Raw genomic sequence first — 21090 nt, 5'->3', positions numbered from 1 at the left:
ATCAAACCCTGCACAAGCCTTTCTATTGACTTTTCTTTCCAGTAAAGTGTGATTTGTAGCCTTTTCCAATGCAGGGTGTATATAGAGCAGTGGCTATATACTGTAGTATACATATGTATGTATTTACATAGGAAATATTTTGATGAAAGGTGAAGTTGGATTTCACCACTAAAAATCTTGTTCTTACTCCGAAAAGACTATTTACCATGAAACTTTTACTGCAACTGTTTAATCCAGTCCAATTCAATCAGGACATCGCCATGGGAAAAATCCTTCCTTTCTGCCCACATCTATCAAACCAGTATAGAACATTCACAGTCTCATAGTGGTGCCCAATACCTACAAATCTCCCAAATCACCTGTATTAATTACACTGATTCTAAATCATACCACAAATCCCAGATCTACACTATTTCATACATACAGGGGTCTATTTATTAAAGGTAAATTAGCCCCAATCCTAAATAAAGGGGATTTTACCTATTTTCCAAGTACACCAGTGGCACAAGTAAGGGGCTCTTAATAAATAGACCCCATAATGTTTTTTGTGCATTTTAGATATATTATTCCTGTCCCTTGCTTTTTCTATTACACACTTAAGCCTACTTGGACTTTATCAGGGTATGATTAAGGTCCCTATATATTTATATGTGGCGATAATGCAGAATTTCTATCGCCGCTGTGATAGAAAATCATTTAGCGCCACAATTTACTTAGAAAATATAACCGTGGCAGCTGAGTGACACTCAGCCGCCTGAAGATACTGACTGTCAGTCTTCAGAGAAGTCTTTCTGCTTCGTCGTTCAGTCCAGTCTGCATGCTTGATCAGGCTTTACTGGTTCAGGCATGCGTAGTGGAACTGGAAGCCCTAACAGAGTATAATGTTAAAAAATACGTAAACAATAAAATAATAATAATTTTCCCATTGTACAAATTAAAAAAAATGCTTTTTTTTTCAAATAAATAAAAAATTATATGAATAAATATTCTGATATGGTGATAGCAAAAGGAGGATTGTGTGGGTATATTTATCTCTGAGATTCTTGTTAAATAGGCTCCACCATGCTTTTATGGCCTGTGATATATAGGAAGGAGCCCTATCGCCTGCGAAAACACCTAGGGGTATATTTACTAAACTGCGGGTTTGAAAGAGTGGAGATGTTGCCTATGGCAACCAATCAGATTCTAGCTTTCATTTATTTAGTGCATTCTACAAAATGACAGCTAGAATCTGATTGGTTGCCATAGGCAACAGTTACACATTTTCAATCCCGCCATTTAGTTAATCTAGCCCCTAGTGTTGGGCTTTTACCCCTTTTAGTCTTCTTAAGCTTGTAAAGCACTAGATCACATTACTGATTGGTGCTTATCTGATACAATCGATACCAGGTGACATTCTTGTGCCCCAGCTACAGCTCAGGCTGACTCTATTGGTGGAGCAATAATACTGCATACAATGTACCCATCATGTTTTCTAGCAGCTTAATTACTGCCCCTGTAAGTCTCTTTACTCTGGCCATAAACAGAAAGCCCACGAAAAAAATAAAGTAAAGCATTTATTTTCTTACAATCAACACAATCTTTTTTGGATAAATCAGAAATGACATTTATTAATTCAATATCTTTTTCTAGCATTTCATATAGTTTCATAATTAAAGTTATGTTTATTAAATTTACATCACGACCACAAAAAAAAATCCCCCCCAAAAAAACAACCCTTGAAGAACACCAAAAATAGAACGTATTTTATTGCAAAATAACTTTGGACATAATTTGTTCCACATGGAAACTGTCTGGATATCTTTGCGCGGCACGATCATGATAAAGCAGAAAAGCCCAGGTATTTTTATGTATTTATTTAGGTTAGACGTAATTGGCTTTGTGGAGAGGTACTCCTCCTTTAATCACTCTCCATTGCAGTCAGGCATTGATGTTCAGATAATGTTCATTCTTTAGTTACAGAGAAAAAAAATAGTTTGTTTTCCCATAGTACTTGCATCTTTGGTGACCACCTGTGGTTTGCGGATGATCCAGCCATGAAATATGTAAGAGTAAATAAATAAAAGCCGATGTTGCCAACATGTGCATTTTATTATATAGTTTAGGGTGAGTTGGGATTACGTGGGTGTGTGGCCTCGCTGATACTTCAGAAACTAAAGCAAAGTGCCATATGGAGAGGTAGGGAATATCTGTTACCCTGACTGTCTCTCTGCATTTGTTTTGGCTGAAGAACAAAGGGACAAATTGAATAAATTTAAATTCCTGATTATTTTTGTTGGACATTTCCTATTGGGGAGTCAGCCATTTGGGACGTATATATCACTACACTTGTATTAGTTTTTCCGCTAACATCTCTATTAATGCTACACAGCTAAACACCAAAACCGTTGAGAAGTGTGATAGGGTTTGATAAATTGTGAGAAAACAGAGCGGGATATTACTTTTCTGCTTAGTTTGGGGTGAGGTTTTCTCGTGGATCAAGTGTTCTTTCACAGCCAGGAACATTTGGAGAAATACATTTGAATCACATTAATTTTACTAGTTGTAGTAGTCTATGCATTTTAGTTGTAATTTAGCAAGAGGGATGGAGAAATGCATTTCAGCTAAAACGAACAATGTCAAGTGACAAAAATGGGCAAGCAGGACCAGCATAAGTGAGGAGCAGGAAACACTTATATGGGGAGGCAGTGATCGGCAGGTAGGGAGAGGGACCAGCACTCCAAGGCCAGCCAGCTCTATATTGCTGGCCTGGACTTGTTACTAGGAGAAGTGCTTCCGAGATTTGGCACTCTGATTGGTTAACAGTTTCAAAATATTACATACAGTCATTTGCTTTCCACTGTGCAAGCAGTTTCCTGCTTGGCACTATTAGCCAATCAGAGTGTTAGGCATTGTCTCACATGGACAGAAATGTACTACTGCAAAGGGTAGCACTTAGAAACAGAATCTAAACAGCATAATAAAACCATACTATATAAGAACACAAATTGCATTCATGTACATTGCACACATGTAGAGTCAGACGTCTGTCCGATGCAAATGCATGTGCAGTAGAAAGAATTACATCTCAGTCCTTGATAATGGCTGGGGAATCCAACTCTGGTTCATATTTCCTAGGGCTGGTATCTGCGTTTTTGGGGGGACACCACGCTTTTTGTCCACCTGATTTTACCAATGGAAAAATTCTAGCTTGGTATTAGTATATCTGGTTTTACGCTTTTTTTTTGGTGGGGGGGAGGGGTGGGACGCTAGTTTTGTTTTTCCAGCCCGTATCTCAAGATACATGTAAACCCTATCATACTCTTTTATGTATGATAAGACATATTTTACTAAGATGCACTTAGAGGGTAAGATATAGGCACCTTTGCATACTGGGTAAATCATTTAACAGAGGTAATTTAAGTCTATGCTCTTGGCACAGATTACGTCCAACTCTGCTTAGGCCCCTGTATCTCTTGATTAGAAGTTCCAGTGGACAAGTAATAAATTGTGCAGGCTGCATCTCTTCCACAGAGTCCAGAGACTGACACAGATTGTCTGGCTTACAGCCACATGTTAATATCCAGCTACAAAATTCTTAAACCGTAACACCACAGAATTCTGGGACCTCCAAGATTATATGTCAGTGTGGTTATATACATAGGAAGGCCCCAATTTAATAATACAAAAGTTAACGAAAAAGTGAACAACACAAAGTGCTGTTTTCACGTGGAAACCAAAGCCAACTTGATTTTTTTTTTTTTTTTTGCTTCTAGCCTGCCTACATCGGTGAAATTTCAAATTGATGTTATAAGGGAGCTGTGGTTATTGGCAACCATTAAATAGTAACTCATTAGCTGCCAGAAAGCCCCTTCCAAATGTACTGTAGCTAACATAATATTTGGAGACTGGGGTCTCATATGCAGACTTTCTTATGTTTCTCCTTTTAACAAAAAAGTTGTTGTTTTCTTACATAAAAATAACGTGTTTGTGCTGTATTTTATAAACATCGACTTGATAATGTTTCGTCTTTATGTCTCATTTACAACAAGGACAAAAGGAGTGTCACCTCACACAGAGCAGTCATGGTTGTTGCCCTTTTTGTGACTCACACAAATCTTAATTCAATAATTCATACAGGTTTAATTAAATATCTCCCTTTGTCCTGCTGAATGGGTTAATGCCAACATGAGGTAGTGTAATTGATGTTGCCAATACACAAAACAAAAGGCCTTCTTTCCAACCATAGCCTCCCAAAACCACAATTACCACAGAAAGTATATCTTAAGTAATGCATCTTAAAATTTGCAGGCAATGTTATAAACACAGCTGTGCAAAGGTTAGCGTATAAAAAAAGAATCCTATCCAATTAGCACGCTCCTAGCTGTTTAAAAGCCCCTTTGGCACTTTTACTGTTGTTTTGGTCAGGAACGTTTAAATGTTTTTTATTTCTTTTCTGTTTTAAATTTTATGCTTTCATGAAAAATGAATTTTCCGTAACATGAATGGATTTCATTTCCATTTCAATTGACATTTTACTATTTTTCCACTCAAATGCCCAAGATGCTCTTACAGAATTATATTGTATATGAGCAGTTGCCACAGGTGCCAAATTAAATAAAGAGTTAGTATCATTCTTATGATTGTTGTTGCTGGAAGAAGGAACATTGGTCAACACTACAAACTAATGTACCTTCCAGAACGTCTTAAAGACCTTACAACAAGACCCATTTTACTTGGTACAAAAACTTTGCTCCTTTTACTTATTTTCCAATTAATTAATGTTAACATTTATTTAATGTTAAATATTTAACTCAGTCAAGCATGTGCAACAGTGATATAAGATGAAAGAACAGTCGCAGACCATTGTTTACTGAAAAAATATCTAGTGTAATATCTACAGTAATTATTATAATTTATTTATATAGTGTCAACCATATTGCCCAGCCCTGTACACAGTATATATAGTCATTCACATCAGTCCCTGTTCCATTGGAGCTTACAATCTAAATTCCCTAATACGAAGAGAGTATGTTTTTGGACTGTGAGAAGAAACAATGGCACTCATAGGAAAGTTACACAAATAAATGGAAGAACATACAAACTTCACACAGATAGAGCGATGGTTGGAATCAAACGTATAACCCCAGGCTGTGAGGCAGCAATGCTAACCACTGTGACATTTTCTTCTGCATTATTCAAAAGTTATCAACTCATCTGTAATGTAATTTACTATTATTATTATCATCATCATCATTAACATTTATTTATATAGCGCCAGCAAATTCCGTAGCGCTTTACAGTTGGGATCTTAAATAATAAAAATATCACATATGACATGCCGAATATTTAGGGTGCTCCATATAATTTTTAGGGAAATTTGTAACATTAGGACAAATATTAAATTACATTTAAAAATTACCCCTGTGTTTCCCCCAAATCATCCCTACCATTAAACCTCCTCATTATGGGCCCCAATGACCACTTAGCAGCAGTGCAGTAATATTTATAACTGGGGAATTTTCCATGCTCTGTGGTCGGGGCGACTTAAATTCCTTGGTTATAAATATTATTGCACTGCACCTAATAGGTCATTTGCAGCTAATAAGACTTTTGTGGCGGGGCTCCTATGTGAGTAAGTTCAGTGTTGTCAATGAAGACTCCGGAGGTGACCGCCATGATGCCATTACTTAGTTGAAGAAATAATGGGATCTAGAAAGGGTAATGTGGGTTGCATTTATTTCAAATAAAGTTGTTTTTTTAATTAGGTGTATGTGTGTGTGGTTTTTTTTTGCAGCTCTACAAGTGCCAGCATGCAATAACAGTGATGGGCTGTGAGTGTACGCTAGCACTTGTAGTTTCACAAGTGCTTGCACTCTTTTTACAATATTATCTTGGAATCCACTGGCCAGGAGGAGCCCAGTGCTGCTAAGCATTGGGATAATCAGCTCTAGGTGCGGGGACATAGATGTTGTCTAGTGAATGTTTTGTTTGTGTGTGATGGATATTTTTAGCATTGCAAGAAATGCATATATATATAATATATATATATATATATATATATATATATAGTGTTTTTCTCACAAAGTCTTAGGAAATGCACAGTTAAATGAAGATGCTGAACCAACTGCAGTATCTAACTTCACCTGCTGCAACCTGGCACTGCACTTCTTCTTTCTAAATTCCTGGACACTGTAACCTGATAATTATATCTTTGTTTTCTCTCTTTATTTACTTGCTTCACTTCCACTATCAAGTGCTCTCTGACCCCTACCCTTTCACTTACTATTTCACTCCTGCCTGTGTATCTTCACTGATATCCTGACACTAATTCCCTCCCACACACACACAGGGCCACCATTAGGAGGGCCTGGACAGGCCCCTCCGTCTCTCCAGCCCCACTGGTCTGTCCAGGCCCCTTAGTCTGTCCTCCTCTGCAATGCTGCGGCTCCTGGTCACTGATAGGTCGGGAGCATGCGGCGTGGTGACATCATCATTGTGTGCCACGCTCCTTGTCAAGCAGTGACTGGGAGCCGCCGCATTGTAAGAACAAGAGGTAAATGAATTGGGCATTTATTATGATTTGGGTGTGGCGGAGCAGAACATTATTCTGATAGGGGAGAAAGTGGAGCATTTATTGTGTTGGGGTAGGGAGAGAGCGAAGCATTTATTCTGATAGAGAGGGGAGCGCAGCATTTATTCTGATAGGGGAGGGGGGGAGTGGAGTATTTATTCTGATAGGGGAGGGGGGAGTGGAGCATTTATTGTAATGAGGGAGGGTGGCAGGAGTCATGTACTGTGATAAGGAAAGGGGGCATTTTCTGTGATGATGAGGGGGACCCTGCCAGATTAATTAGTACTGAGCCCCAAAGTCTCTGATGACAGCCCTGCACACACACACTATTTTTCCATTGCCTTTGTATTTACTGTTTTTAATTTTACCATTATTGTACTGCATTGCCTTTACCATTGCACAGTCCTACAATAGTAGGGGCGGGGGGGCAGGGGGGCAGCGACCGCTCGGTCAAACCGCTGTTAGGGCCGTTCCCCCCACCCCCTCAAAAATGCAATATTTCTATTAATTTACCTTCGGCCGCACGGCGTGTCACGTGATGCGGCCGCCTGTGTGCCCCCCGGGCTTCCACTTACCAGCCCGCACCTGTACAATAGTATTGCTCACTAGTTCACTAGAATATAATTATCATAATGTGTCATATATGCTGCTAATTCGAATGCAAGACAATAATTTGATATATACTACAGTATTATTAACAATGTTTTGTTTGCATTTACACTTATATGTGCAGCTTGGCAATGTGTTTTTCAACACATTTTATAAAATATTACAAGGTTTAGGATTTAAAAATGATTATTTTATTGTCTCAAGACAGGTGCAGCATAATTTTATGTTTTTTTCAACCTGCAGAACATTCCAAGTCTGAGAGCAAGAACAGAATGCATCAAGTAAGAAATAATCTTGTAAGGTGTTTGTTACTAGGTCTTCAAAATACTTTAATTATAATAAATATATGTGGAAAAGAACTTGGAAGTTTGACAGATTTCTGTGCAGTTTGTAATAACTGATCCCATAGATTAGCTCCAGGTTGGCTTCTCCCAAAAGAGGAAAGCTTATTGGAAAAGTACGTTCGTTTGTCAGCCCGAATACCAATGTGAAGCAATATTTATAAGAAAACACTTCCAGAAATATATTGTCTATCTAAAGTGCATGGGGGAGGACGAGGCAATATTAAGACCAGATGTGTGAGATATGAAGACATGCCTTTACTCAGACCAGACGTGGTGGGTAAGGCCAGTCCCTGGATTGTGAACAATGCTCCCACCGGACTGCGCCTATTGATTTGATTGATTTAAGCTTAAAGATACAATCTCACTGTTTATAATAGAGATTGTGCCTTGCATTGCCAAGTAATGCCATTTAACATTCCTTTGAGATGTGCTTTTTAACCTTACAGCTACATTATATCATATTGTACTATGCAGGTTGTGATTAACAGAGTAATATGTGATATGAATTATTTATGAAATATGCAGACTATCTGGTGAGTGCCATAATTCATAGAAATGTAGAGAATGATAGCAATAGACAAGATCCTTTCTATTCCTATTATATGTTACTGCGTTGCATTGGAACATTTCTGCTATATCAACAGAACAGTGGCATAACTACTGCCATAGTAACCCATGTGGCCGCTTCAGGGCCCAGCAGTAAAGAAGAGCCAGGATTAAACCTGTACTCAATTGCATCACTAGGCATGGCACTGCCAAGGAAGTGCACGGGTGTAGCACTTGTACTGACCTGAGACTACCAGTCAGGTAAAAATGGACTTGTAAGAGTAAGTTGCATGGGTAGTGTAAAGATATCACCACTAAGTAATCGCCAACAGCTTTAGACTTACACAGAAACCAGAAACTCACATCCGGCCACCTCTTCTGACAAGGAAGGTACAAAAGAGAAAGGCAGCGACACAGACTAGTCATGTAACAAGGACCAGGTATATAGAGTGAAAGGGGCTGGGTGCAAAATTACAGGTATGGATGCATTGACAGATAAGCAGACATGAGGTGCACATAAACCCATAAGGTGTAGGATGGGAGACAAATCCCAGGAGATGGGAGATCAGAAATACGGAAATGAACTATGGGGATATAGGGGGGATATAGGTGGGGGAATAATAAAGAATAAATAGTTGAGGGGGGGGGGTTGAATCACCTGGGTAGAGTGTTTTAAGTGATGAGCATGCTTCCTCCAGTGGTAGGGCACATCCTGTACACGAGGGGCCTTTCCAATTTTTTTCTATTTGGTCCACAGATGTATAGTTAATACTTGCATAACTTTCATATAATAAATCAACCCTACTGAGAATGTTGAGTGTGTTATGTATATTGGTGACTTCATAAGAATACAAATTGATATTCTGAATTAGAAAGTAATGTGGTGGCTTTGTGCAACTCATTGTCAGAGCAATAGGGTTCACAGTTGTTACATTTGACACTTGGTTCAGGGATCCATTGGGTAGCAAATCCTTAACTCCCTGATGGTGCCACTCCTTAGGTATGACACATAGTTGGGCCAACTGCAAGTCAGATTTCACATAAGGAAAGATCCATAACTGAGAGTATAGATATCTAGCTGCTAACTCTGGTGTGGCATCACCAGGGGAGTGAAGATGAGTAATGTTAATATTGGGACTGCAGTGTGGTGAACTGTATTGTATGATGGACAAATGAGGCCTTAAAAATAAAATGGACAATTGAGAGCTGCTATAATATGTTTGACAGCCGAGCCCTGTGTAATATGCTGGACAACCAAATCTGTATTATGCAGGGTGATAGTCGGAGTTATTAAGGGTGGTGCAAAAAAATAAACCACATTGGTATCCACAGTAAGAACAAAAAGATTAAGTTTGAATTGGTTATTTTACATAAATATGAAACTAAACTGTAGGCAAGATACCACCTCCTCCGTTCATCGCTGCCAAAATGCCTCCCACATGGCAGTGCTGTGCACTTTTCCACCATACCACTTTATTTATTTAACCCTGTTGATATTTTATTGGAGTCTGAAGAGAGTGACAGCAGTCACCACAATGCTGTGCCTTCCCCTTTGCTGCTAAGTGCTCTCTCTTTTTAGGCTGCCCTGCTGTGCTTGGTAGTTCTGCAGAAATCGAGCTGCTGAACTACCAATCACAGCACAGACATCTTTAGGTCATGCCTCTCTCAAAGGGCCGATGTAGATACTGCCCTCATTAGCAATGCCGCAATTACAATCCCTGCACCTAACAACCTAACAACCTAAGTGTTGCTAGAGGCAGGGTGGACCAACATTGCTAGTGGCACTGGCTGCCCACCCTCTTGCCCACCACCCAGTGAAGCAGAAGTAGCAGCACAGCAGTGTTTGAAAGCAATAGGCAGTCACAGTCCAGCAGGAAAGGATGATCCCAGGCCCCTCAGTAAATGTAAGCCCCCCCCCCCCCAAAACAGCAGCACAGTGGCTTAGTGTTTAGCACTTCTGCCTCACATCACTGGGATCATGAGTTCACTTCCTGACCATGGCTATATCTGTGTGGAGTTTGTATGTTCTCCCCATATTTGCGTGGGTTTCCTCCGGGTGCTCCAGTTTCCTCCCACATTCCAAAAAACATACTAGTAGGTTAATTGGCTGCTATCAAATTGACCCTAGTCTCTATGTGTGTGTGTATGTTAGGAAATTTAAACGGTAAGCTCCTGTGTGGAATTAGTGGAGCTATATAAATAAATGGTGATGATGATGATGATGGTTGCTGTGTGGAGTTTGTATGTTCCCCTCATGTTTGCATTGGTTTCCTCCCACAGTCCAAAAACATGCTGTTAGGGAAAATTGCCTCCTGACAAAAAAAGGACCCTAGTCTGTGTGTGGCAGGGAATTTAGATTGTAATCTCCATTTGGGTAGGGTGTGATGTGAATGATTACACATTCTCTGTTTAGTGATGCTTAATATGACTGAGCTATATACAATATAATAATAATAATACACTTTATAATAATTTGAAAACTGAGACACATCACATTGCAGTATCGTTTTAAGTTCAGAGAAATGTATGCACTAATATTACGCCTCTCGCTTTTGCTACATTCAAGTGTGGTTTAATGTTGTGCTTCATTTAATGTACTATGACACAAATAATAAAATGATTAAATAATTAACATTAAATATTTTCAGCATTTTCTATGGGGTTTCAACCTACATAAAACCATGATATACATCACTGCAACATTTAGTTATATAAATAAATGTTATATATTCATAGATTTGCAAATACCTATCTTCCTTATCTAAAATGGTAACTCTATGTCTTAAGTAAATATCTAAGTGTGGATAGTGATAATCAAGACATACCAGAATTTAAGAGCTTGAAACCAGCACTAAAATAAAATAGAAAATGTAACACTGCCACCAAGTGGCTTAAAACAGTGACAGTCTATGATTTTTGGTAGCTAGTAATTTGAGGGTTACATCCATTTTACAGGCGATGTGGTGTTGCTGTTCCTGTCTCAATCAAAACTCATATTATGAGTTAAACATCAAGCCACACAATTCTATATCAAAATCTACAAACTCGACTTGACTTTAAACCATTCTGTTTTATGTGCAGTCATTTGCAATATATGTGAGTAATAAAGTTATGAGTCTCATGTTATCTATTGTTACTAGTGACCAAGTGACTAATCAATTGAGGAACTTGTTATAAATTAAAAATGTAAACGAGCACCCATGGATTACAAATTAAGGGGCAGATTAAACTCCCTGCATTGTTCTCTAGAACAATGCGGGCCGCGCACTATTACCGTTACTACGGTAACAGCTGCGTATTATTACCGTTACTGCGGTAATTTCAACACTGGAATTCAATCTTCCCTCAAGTCTCTATTGTTATATGTACTAAACAGTATACTAGACAGTAAACTCATGTAGTCCAAAATTATAGGCTAATACTTTAACTACATTTTTTTGTCTATTTTCATAATTGTGTCCCATTGCAGTCACTAGAAGTATGGATGCGCTTTCATAGTCAGATACACTCTTACTTACCTTCTTATTTAATTTGTTATGCTTATAAATGTATGTAAAATAGATATATAGCAAGAAATAATACAGGTATCTTTTTGCACCATGTGTATCTCTTCTGCCTGTCTCCATTCATCTCTTTGTATCTCCCAAAGTCGTGGATAAAGAACACTGGGCTGCAGTTCAAAAACTTAGCTTGGACCCTTCACAATCCATTCTCTCCTCCCATCTCTAATAAATGCCACCAACATCATTTTCACCCCTAAGCCAAAAATGGCTAGTATAATGCAGGTGATACAGCCTAATATCAATTATGCAGTATAATAGCCTAATAGCAAATATAGGGTACTATGCCCGTAGCGTACAATACAGGTTCCATTTGTCAGTATATAGCACAACTCTCATGCTACCATTGTACAACACAGCTTCCATGCTCCTAGTACACTCAGTACAATCTGCCCAGCCACTGTGGTTTAAACACAATTGTAACAACCGAGCAGCATCTACCTGCCTCTCGGCAGGCATCTACACTTAGTGTGTGGCCTCTGCTAGGAGTGAAGTCCCCCGGGCTGGTCCCATAGTGGGCTACCTTGGGCTGGGTCACTGGATCACCTGGATTTGTTTCCTTTAAAATGTTCCTAATAGGCTACTGAGTCGAGTCTTGCCCCTCGAGTTCAAATTTGCCAGCCCTCCCCTGTGTACATGATGGCTGCTTTATTATGGCAGGGCAATGATGGTCTACAGTGATTGTAGATTATTCTCTCCCACTTGTTGGTTAGTTCCCTTATTTACAATTACAACGACTTTCTTTATAACTAATGGATTTTGCACAAATTAACTATTTCCAAATTATGCAATAATAGATGCCAGCTGGAGTTCACAATTAAGTAACCAAAAGTTGAATGAGTTCCTCAATGAATAAATTGAAAGAAAGCTATATATTTATGCATGCACAATATGGTGTCTTTTGGAACAGTAAGCCGTTGGATTGGATCATTGCAGTACAATGGCTTGGCAAATTGTTTTGGCCAAGATAACACTGCTAGATAACACACGGCTAGTGGACAATACTGACCACTTTAACTGATAACAAGTGATACAGACATCATTCTGTGGTGGTTAATGGATAAACAATTCATAGGAAGCTAGTTGATATTACAGACCCAATTTAATGGTGGCTATTGGATGCTACAAACCCAATTCAGTAGTAGCTAGTGAGCAATACATTCACTGGTGGCCTGTAAACAGTCCAGAATCACTGCATTGGTGGCTGGTGAACATGACAAACTAAATGCAATAGTGGCTACTAAGACATATAGACTTTATTCATTGGTGGCTAGTGGGTAAATCATCATCATCATTTATTTATATAGCGCCATCATATTCAGTATCGCTTTACAATTGGAATAAAGTCCCAACTCACTTCACCCTAAACCCCTTGAGCACTTGATGAGCAATTCTAATGGTACCTACATATGAAAAAGCATCTGGATTTACAGGGAGTGGGGTTATATGCATTCCTCTGCATATGTCTCCCACTGCTCTATCATCATAAGGGTCCTGATGTACAGCATATAGCTGCCCTAACTTTATTACGTTAAGGCATTTACCTGTAGGTTCTGTTAGATACACTCTTATAAAACTTGTATCTAACCAACTAAAGCAAATTTTAAATGTCTGGTGCCTTTCTCAGAATTTCCCACTGTTAAATAAAATAGGCACAAACTGATCTTATTAGGAGCTCTTAGCTAAGGCAGAAGGTTTTGATCCAGGTCTCTCTTATAGGGCTTAAAAGAACACTTTTATTTAGTGCTAAAGGAGAGGAATGGCAATATCCTTCTCCCTGCTCACATCCTATTCAATGGAGTAACCTCATTATATCTCCATAAAGGAGGGAGGTAAGATTGCAGGGACTTGCTCCAAAGCAGACTTCCTTTTAAAGCCCATGTTAGGGTAAAAGGATACTTCCTGTAAATGTGTCATACATATAGATAAGTACTGAACTCTTTAATGGTCATAAACTATGCCGATTATGAAAACCTTTAGATATGAAGGTTTATGGGCTCATCCACATGTTATATCCCCTGGTCCCACCTGCTCTTTTGCCTTCCAGGACTAAACTCAGAACTAAACCATCTGGAACTCTGCTCCCTCCTTACCTCTGGATCCCTCGGACATTTCCGTCTCCTGCGCCTACCTCCTAATAGCTGGACCCCTTTGGACTGCTCCTGCAACTATCTAGATTCATCAGACTTGCTTGGTACCTGTTACTATTTTACCGGATTTTATCTTTACCTGTTACTATCTTTACCTGATATTATTTTTATTTTTACCTAATATTATTTTACCTGCCATTATTTTGTTTATTTATTTTCCTGATTTTACACTTACCTGTTTCTATTTTTTACCTGTTTTATTTTGACCTGTTTCATTGTCCTTATTATCTCTCTGTCCTGTTGTTCCACGCCTTCCACGCCCTAACTTGTCATTGTCTTCCATATTGCTATTGTCTTCCATATTGCTATTGTCTCCCCGTTGTCTTCCATACTGCTATTGTCTCCCTGTTATTATTCTTACCTGTTATTCTCTGTCCTCTTTATCTCACTGTTCTTTTACTCCTTCCCTTCCTTCCCCTATTCTCTGTTTTGTCTCCCTAGCCCTCCTTGCCTTTTCTTTAGCTCCGTCCTACTAGGCCTCTCTACCGTCCTCATCCCTCTCGCCCCTGGTCTCCCTTCCTCTTCCCTCCACCCTCTTTTCTGCCCTCCCTCCTCCCTTCTGTCACCCCCCCTCTCTCTCCCTACTATGCCTCCCCACTCTCGTTCCATACCCATACTCTCCCCCCGCCCTACCTCTGCCTCTCCTGCTCCTCCCCGTCCTCCCGCTCGCACCGCCCATCTTGCTAACCTTATCCCCATCTCCCCCCTCTCCTCTCCCCCTTTCTCATGTGCCCTCTGGAACGCTAGATCAGTCCGCAACAAACTGACGGCTATCCACGACCTCTTTTTATCCAACTCCCTTAACCTTCTTGCCATTACTGAAACCTGGCTCTCCGATTCTGACACCGCCTCCCCAGCTGTCCTCTCCTATGGTGGCCTCTCCTTCACCCACTCCGCCAGACCTGGTGCCTGCCCAGGCGGGGGAGTGGGTTTCCTCCTTTCCTCCACCTGTACTTTTCGTGTCATTCCCCCTGAACCCTCCCTCTCCTTCTCCTCCTTTGAAGCCCACTCCATCCGCCTCTTCTACCCCATCCATCTCCGTATCACTGTCATCTACCGCCCCCTGGCCCCACCTCCCTCTTCCTTGAAAACTTTGCTGCCTGGCTTCCTTACCACCTCTCCTCCGACCTCCCCTCCATCATCCTCGGCGACTTTAACTTCCCCATGGACAATCCCATTGACCCTGCTTCCAGCAAACTGCTCACCCTTTCTTCCTCCCTTGGTCTGGGGGTCTCCCTGTCACCCGTGCCCTCCCTCTTGGACTCTGTCTTAGGAGGACCTTCCTCTCTCCCCTATCCCATAGCTGTGCTTTGAGCTCATTGAGTTACTGTGCTTATTGTTTACTGTACTGTGCTGTCTCACCTCGTATTGTAATTTTGTTTGTCCCTGTACAGCGCTACGGACACCAAGTGGCGCCCTATAAATAAAAATTAATAATAATAATAATAATACATGCATTTTATTTTTAAAATGACATTCTCTTTTTTAAATGAAACACTCACAAGAACAATTGATGCTGTCAAACATGCCTAACAGTTCCCACCATGTTCTATACTTACAGGAGTCTAACATTGTAGCCAGAGAATAAGTGCAGCTTCTACGTAAAAGGAGGAAAGCTACTCTAAAATCTCTTGTTGTTCCTCAAAAATATACTGTAGATAAATGGAAAACAAGAATTAGTTCCTATAAAAAAAACTATTCTGTTTATTACACTGAATGAATGTTGTCTACTATTCATTTTCTTTAAATAAAACATTAATCCCACTTCTCAGTCAAAAAAAGATTTAGAAGCCTTCTCAGCCAGCAATCAATACCAATCAATTTTAATGTATTTAATAAAACTACTGGAAATTCACCTCTTGACAGGAATCCAATTTTAGTGCCTACAAGAACAGCCAGTTTGGCTAAGATATTCTGAGCGTCTGAGTGCGGTACAAGTACCCACTTAAGTTCTTAATGTGCCCAACCCAAGTAGTAGAAGATCTTTTACCAAGCACTAGTACAATAGGGATATAATATTTTATACAGCATACAGTGGACCTGCTATTGTTAAAGTTATTTATATAGTGGCATATTCACTGTACAATCAAGGAGATTTCAATATTAAAATTAATAATAGTAGTATTGTTTATTCTGTGCAGTGGATCTGCCATGCACATATCATAGAAATGAATTGTGCCAGGTGCTAAATAATGCTGTATTTAGAATTATTTACCCATTATTCACAAAGCTAACTTCCATGCAAGTCAAGTTACAGACAGAGGCACAGAGAGAGTGGGGGAGCAGGTACAAAGTACCGGAGTCCAGGTCTGTTTATGTAGTGGGAGGAGCCACCAACCTGTATGACCATACCCCCTTTAGCACTTATGGAAGGGGCCTCAAGAAGTTGCTTTACCAGGCCTGAAACTCTTTTTGGTGGCCATGATTACATATACCACTGGTGATATTGCTGGATGTGTGACTCTAATACCAGGGGAGTTTGGGAATTGAATAGGCTTTCCTGAAGAGATGGATATTGTGGGGAAACGAGTTTGATAACACCCTAACCAGCCTGCCCCTCGTTTCTCACAAAATGTGGATTATAGCATGTACTTTTTATAGCCCTTGCTTTTGTTCCCCAGCTCAACAGAGTACAACCACAGTGTCTAACTAGTAATTACATGTGGATAAGGGGACATTGTAGCTCACTGTAAATATGTATATTGTTTATTGTATATTGTTGCTGTGGCAGTGAGGTTGTTATTCATTGTCCTTAAAGTGAAGCCAGGTGGGTTATGGGTAGGGATCAGGTTGCAAGATACGGGTGAGGGGGAAGGCTAATTAGTATCCATTGTTCTCACAAGACTACTCCAGATGTTTGGTTTACAATCTGGCATGGGAGTTTCTGTGGAAGTACAGCTCATCTCCACTCCCATCTCCAACCCCCTAGTCTAGGACTCACCAATGTTTAACAAGGAGAGACCCAGGGGTCTGCCCAGGGGGGGGAATGCACTGTGGAAATTTGACCCTAGATATAAGGAGCCACTCCAGGGTGGGGAGGTGATGTTCGTTCTGGGAATGGATGGCTGGAAGTTGCAGGGTGGCTAGTGGCTCTACCAGTGAAATCCACTGCCAGATCCAAGGGTCGTCATGTCTGGACAGCCAGGTGACTGTAGCTCCTTAAGGTAGTGGGGTAAGGGACAGATGATGTGGTGAACCTGCCTGTCATTTATTTACTGTGTGTACATAATATTCTAGTGATTGTTTTTGTTACAATAAATGTACAGTTGTACTTTTCTAACTGCATTTGCCTGAGTGACGAATAAAGCCCTTAGGCGGTACTGGGTAGGCTTCCCTGGTCTAAGAAGGCACCCGTGGGTGGCCAGCCAGAGGGAATTGGGTAGAATTGGGCCCGAAAACCCGGTATCTTCACAGATATTCAGGCACATTTAAAACTTTGAAGAACAGTTGCTTGACTTATTGGGTACGGTAGAACCTGTGCTGGATAAATCTTGGAGGTGGGAGGGGGAAATAAGTGAGGGCGATAGATATAGGTCTTTGGTAGACCTGGGAGCATGGGTAGACAGGCATACACAGACTTGAATAAAAGATGTAAGAAGGTGCAGCATTGTTGGAGGCTTTGTAGGTATAGCCAGGATTTTAAATTGCATTCTGCCAGAGCAGTTAGTAAGGAAGGTGAGCCTGGCAACGACATTCAAAATATATAAAAGCAGTGCCAATTTAGGTCTATCATGAATACCCTTTTTCCACTTGAAATTAGAACTCACAATACTTATTTTCCTATAGTTCAGATTCTTGAAGCATCAAAATTAACAGGATAAATTGAAATAAAATCCTAGAGCTGTTTAACTTTGTTTGTGACTCAAAGGGAAATTTGAGCTGAATTTTATGGCCGGAGCAACTTTCAGGTCGCATGGGTATCTCATTTTTCATGCCAAAATGATGAGGCCTTTTGCCAGTTTAACTTACGGAAGGATAATTAGCTCTTGAGATGGGTAATGATCAGAGCATACTTTAGCTTTTTAGTGGTATCATTAGTGAGGCTAGGACGGATGTGGGAGATATTTTGTAGTTGAAGACAGCAAGATTTTGAAAGGAATTGCATGTGAGGAGTGAAAGACATGTCACAATCTAATATCACCCCAAGAGAAAGACTTGTTACCATGAATTATTGCTTTCAGCTTTAATAGTGCATTAAACGAATTCCACTGGAAAAACAATCCAGCAGGCAGCCAAGTAGATTAAAGAGGTTTGGCCTATGTGACCATTACAGACCTAATTCACTGGAATTAGAAACAAATAGGTAAAAACACATTATCATTATGTTTTTTTGTTTCCTTTTTAATACACAGTCAACTTCTTATTTTGGAAATATTAGGTCCACTTTAATATTTAGTGATGTTACTGTCCTTTATTTACCATAGGCAAGATTCAGAAATTAGCCAATTAACAATTACCCCATTATGCTGATTAGGCATAGTCCCTGGTTCTATTTAGGCAGATGCCTAATACATTGTGCTCAGTGTCATGATTTAGCATTAAACAAAATAGTCGTGTGTTTTTTCTGCATATATGAGATTTTGTTTCATACTCTTGGGAAAGGTCAAGTGATGTGGGTTAAACTGAGGTATGGAAATGTTTAATTGACTGGAGGGAGATACCTGAAATTAGAATTTAATTGAGGTGGGGATCCGAAATTGTGTTGGGTGCTGTCCCGTCTGCGCTGTGATACTGTATACTGTAGGCAGATGCCCCATCATAATATCAAGTAGCCATATGCACAAACCGTTGTGCCACAGGCAGATGTCCAAGGTCATCATAATTATGGAGAACGCCTGTCACGATGTGTACTAAATGGACAGTGTATTAGGCAGAAGTCCCAGGCCACTGCTGATTTGTACGACTATGTATGTTCAATCACTAAAGGTCATTTATGAACAGAATAACCACATGGATACACCAAGCATTTCTACAAATGAGCCTATTTATCAGCAACGTGTATGACAAGGTGTATGCCTTCGCTGCGAGCAAAAATCAGCAGAGAAATGACTGTAGTAACGGTAATAATATGCAGCTATTACCATAGTAATGGTAATAGTGCGCAGGTTCTGTTGTTCTAAAGAACAATTCTAAACAACAACGCAGGGAATTTAATCTACTCCTAAGTTTTGTGTTAGGAAGCTAGAACACAATGGTGGGAACAGAAAACATCTGTAATCTGATTTTCATGCATTTATTGATGTGTGGAAATTGCTAAAAAAGCAGATAGGTATAAACAAGTCCTGAATTTTATTGAAATATCTTGTCCCACAAAATGAGTTATAAGAAAATGCAAATGTTGGAACCTGGGAGATGCCATCTTTGTTGTCAAATTCCCGCTCTCCCCCAAGATGGCATTTGATAAGGGCCCACATTTTGCACTTTCCTTAACGACTCTTACCAGGGCCGGATTAAGGGAATGGAGGCCCCTGGGCTAAGGGGGCCTCCATTCCCCCGTGAGGCCCCCAATGTGAGCCGCCCACCGCACCCCGTGAGGGCCCCCCCAAGCACTTATCTGTCAGTGCAGTCCTCCTTCCGCGGCGCGCTGTAAGCTCCTTACTGAGATCTCGCGCCCCCACCCCCGGACCGATCAATAATGCTGCTGAGGACTTTGAAGGGCCCCCTGGATGCCCGAGGCCCCTGGGCTATAGCCCAGTTAGACCTCGGGTTACTCCGGCCCTGACTCTTACTGATTAAGAATACACTCTTTGACTTACAATTTGCAGCTTCTCCGTTTTGTCGGCATCTTTGAAAGGGTTAAAAGCTCATGTCTTGTAAACATTATCCTTTCTATAATTAGAAAGCTACTAAAAAGATGTTTATCATCCAAAGCTGATGTTTCCAGTGTAAAGTCCTAATTGGCAGCAGGCACAGTGTTTGTTTCGTTTTACCAAATTCCTGTGTAACAGGAGTGAGCAACCATTAAGAAATGATAAAGTGTACTTCTGCAGAGAAAATTCGTGGAGAAAGAAATATGTTAATAATTATATGTTTATAACTAGCAAATAAATTATTTGAAGACGGACACAGCCGTGCTTCGTTAAAATGATAAATTATTCTGCCTGCAGCTAATTTATGAGGTGAAGAGATGAGAGAGGGGAAAAACATCATTATATCAAGGGGCCTACTCTCTAGATGGGCATTGTAGATTTAAATATTGCATCCTGCTAGAATGAACGGATGCAAACTAAGTCATGCTTTGCAGCAGACAATTTATTTCAAATCTATTGTTATTCTTTATACTTTAGCCTTCCATAGTTTTATCCTTCTGCCATTGAAGATGATAGTTGTCAGACATGCCATTCAGTGGCTGAATTTACTTTTGTAGAGCACTGTGAAAAATCCTTCCAGCCAAGCACTGAACTACGGAAGCTAGTCGTTGGCATATATGCACTGACTTGCAAACACGACCCAGTTCAACAATGTAATAATATTTTGCACCTGTTTTTCCACATATACTATATCAATAGCAGTAACCTGGGTAAAATTAATTAATTGGATTTAAAGGTGTTTTAAGAACAATTTCCAAATTGATCACTGGTTAGGGCAATTGGAAAAGTGGGTAAATCATGAACTGATTTGCAGAGAAATACAACAACAGCACAAACAATTTTCACATATCTAGGTAGCAGCACTATTATTATTATTTTATTATTAATTTTTATTTATAGGGTGCCACAAGGTGTCCGTGGCGCCGTACAGGGACAAAAACAAATTACAATACAAGGTGAGACAGCACAGTACAGTAAACAGTAAGCACAGTAACTCAGTAAGCTCAATGCACAGCTAGTGAGGGCGGGGAAAGGGGGAGGGAGGATCGGCAAACAACGGAGCCCAAGAAGGTGGGCGCGGGAGACAGGGAGACCCCCAGAGGGGATGGGGGGAGGAGGGTCCTCGAGGAGGAGGGCAAAGTAGCTGGAGAGCAGAGTTAGAAGTGGTGGAAACAGGAGGAGAGATGGCCCTGCTCAGAGGAGCGTACAATCTAAGGGAAGGGGTGGACAGACAGAGAGACGCAGGGGAGAGAGGGAGAATAGGGGGAAGGAGGCAGGGAAGGGGAAAGAATTGACTACATATATAGTCAATTGACCAGCCACAGTTATGTACTGGACAAAGGGCTGTTCAAATATGTTGTAATTTTGCTGCAAATCAAACAAGTTCAATCTTTTTGATATACTGTAGCTCCCATATTTAGGAGTAGATGTATCAAACCTTCTAAAAAAGAAATGTGGAGATGTTGCTCATAGCAACTAATCAGAGTTTAGCTATCATTTATCTAGTATATTCTGGAA

Source organism: Mixophyes fleayi, chromosome 4 (assembly GCF_038048845.1).
Source record: "Mixophyes fleayi isolate aMixFle1 chromosome 4, aMixFle1.hap1, whole genome shotgun sequence".
Taxonomy (NCBI): Eukaryota; Metazoa; Chordata; class Amphibia; order Anura; family Limnodynastidae; genus Mixophyes; species Mixophyes fleayi.
This window is presented reverse-complemented; position numbering follows the sequence as displayed.